Source organism: Microtus ochrogaster, unplaced genomic scaffold, assembly GCF_000317375.1.
Source record: "Microtus ochrogaster isolate Prairie Vole_2 unplaced genomic scaffold, MicOch1.0 UNK28, whole genome shotgun sequence".
Classification (NCBI taxonomy): Eukaryota; Metazoa; Chordata; class Mammalia; order Rodentia; family Cricetidae; genus Microtus; species Microtus ochrogaster.
This window is the reverse complement of record NW_004949126.1, coordinates 2,220,128-2,222,669: the sequence shown is the minus strand read 5'-3', so window position 1 is coordinate 2,222,669 and position 2,542 is coordinate 2,220,128. Positions and strand designations below refer to the sequence as shown.

The 2,542-nt window shown below is 37.6% G+C and overlaps 1 protein-coding gene across 1 annotated transcript in view; it reads left to right on the top strand.

The window, feature by feature from the left end:
• Window positions 1-2,542, top strand: part of Galntl6 (polypeptide N-acetylgalactosaminyltransferase like 6) — a 1,036,720-nt gene that overhangs the window by 692,733 nt on the left and 341,445 nt on the right. The gene's annotated exons all lie outside the window — the stretch shown is intronic.

Sequence of the window (2,542 nt, the reverse complement as noted above, 5' to 3'; positions counted from 1 at the left end):
GGATCTCTGTGAGTTCGAGGCCAGCCTGGTCTAGAAGAGCTAGTTCCAGGACAGGAACCAAAAGCTACGGAGAAACCCTGTCTCAAAAAAAGAAAAAAAAAAAGAGCTGGGTATACCTGGAATCCTTGCACTGTAGTGAGTGAAGACAGAGGATTGCAAGGACTTCCTGGCTACCAGCTCCTTTTCAGATGCCCAACATCTTACTCCAGGCACCACGTACATGCGTGGGCACATACCCACTCCCACACGTGTCCATACTCTACACGCCCTCCCACACATACGCTAAAAATAAATTTGTGGCCAGCCAAATGCACTGTTGTGTAAGGGGCCTGACCCCAAACCTCACAGCCTGAGCTTGATCCTTAGAAAGGAACCACAGGTAGAAGGAGAAAACCACTCCTACCAGAGTCCTCTAACCTCTGCACAATCTTCTTGCACACATGGGGGTCTACCCACATATGAACCGAATAAATAAATAATAAATAAATAAATAAATAAGTATTTTAATCAAATAGAAACTGGAGAGATTTTTGCTCCTCCTATAGGGAACCATAACTCAGTTTCTAGCACCCACATTGGGCTGCTCACAACTACCTGTAACTCCAGCCCAAGAGGATCCAGCATTCTCTTCTAATATCTGCTAGCATTACACCTATGTACACACACTCAAAGACAGATACATATACACATAATGAAAAACAAATGTCTTTTAGTAAAGAAAAATCACCCCAAAAACAGAATCGCTAAATTCTTATAAGATGATGTGAACCATGATATTAAAGGCACCAGTCAGCACGCAAAATAAAATAGCATAATTATGACAAAGAGTAAATTTTGGGTTATATTTTCTAAGCGTTTTCCTCTTTATACTTTAATTGTGCTCTTTTGTTCCTTCTCTATTAGTAAACTTGGCTAATTTTCCAGCTCTCTTGCAAGCCATAAAATCCTTGGCTGTCATGATACCTAAGCCAGAATAGACGATAATATGCCCCCCCCAGCTGAATCCATGCAGAAATAGCCTACTGTTCTAGCAGTGTGTGAATCAGGTTGAATCTGGAAGGCACTCTTCTCCACATTATTTCAGATTGCCATTCAGTAAATCTTGGGTTTTTTATTTTCTCAGACTTTACCATTATTTCTCAAATTCTACTCATGAGACATTTACAATCAGCTCAATTTTTGCATGCGTTTTTCTTCAATCTATCTATTGCAAAATCACTTGTACTCAATGAAGACTATACAGATTAGGATGTTTCCAAAATTGTCAAGTTACACGAGGCCACACTTTATTTTTAAAAAAAGAGAGAAATAAGATGATATAACTTAAAATGCGCTTCCCATATTTCAAGAATTTTCATATGTCACTCAATGGTTAATACGATACTGAAAGACTAAAATTAATCAGCCAACATAAACTCAAAAGAAAGAACAGTCTAGGCAGAGACAACACCAAGCAAAGATGCAGGGAGGGCATGGATGCAGCTGGAGCAGAATGAAGTTTCTAGCGTTGTGATGTAGTGGAAGGGCAGATTCAGATTTTGGTAAGCCTGGTGGGCATCTGGGCTTTAATGAAATGACATTCAAGCCCATATGCATAGTTTAAAGCAATAAACCAGCACAGTTGTTACACATTCTTAAAATATTGGTATTATCCACTAAACATATGCAAATGACGTGAACAATTAAACACATACTGGAAAGAGATTAAATTGTTCTCATTGTTCCCACATGCGTATTTTTTAATCTAGATACGATATTTGTGAATGATGTTTATATATAATGTAGATGATTATCAAATATCACTGTCATTTATGCTGATGCTTTAGATACATGCACTTTCTAAGATCGAAATCTAAAGTCCTCATTTTCCACACATACTGTTGTATTGCTGTCATCTGCACTACATCTTTTCATTCTAAAATTATTTTGTAGCAGTTGCCGTATACAAGAAAGTCACGACTATAAAACACAGTATGGTGAGCAAGATCCAGAATTTGTATTCAGAGTGCTGACCACTTAATGAAAATTTTAAAAATACTCTACCCTCCTTTGGGAAATAATTTGGAAAGACTAAGTATAGATGGCCCTTCTGTTTTAAGTACATGAAGACCATGTATTCCCGCAAAGGAGTCATTATGCAAACTTGACATCTTGCCCTGACCTTTTCTTGATCCAAACTGATGCCTCTTGGTGGGAGAAGTGAGTCTTTATACCTGCAGATTAGGTCAAAGCTGCACATGCTTGAACGTGTGTTTTCTGAATCTTTCTTTGAACATTCTATTAAAGGGCCCACAGTAAATACAGTTTTTGTTGAAGAGACAGGTTTCTCCTTTTTGATTAATATACAGTTACATTCCATTTCCGTTTCTTCTCTCAAATCCCTCCCACAACTTCTCCTCTCAGCCTCCCCATGCTCTCCCTCACTCTAAAATTTATGGACCTTCTTTCCTTTGATTGTTGTAAATATATGTGTGTGTGTGTTGTTTTATGTATTTCTATAAAATGTATAAATTTAGATGTATAAATGAATATATATATGTAT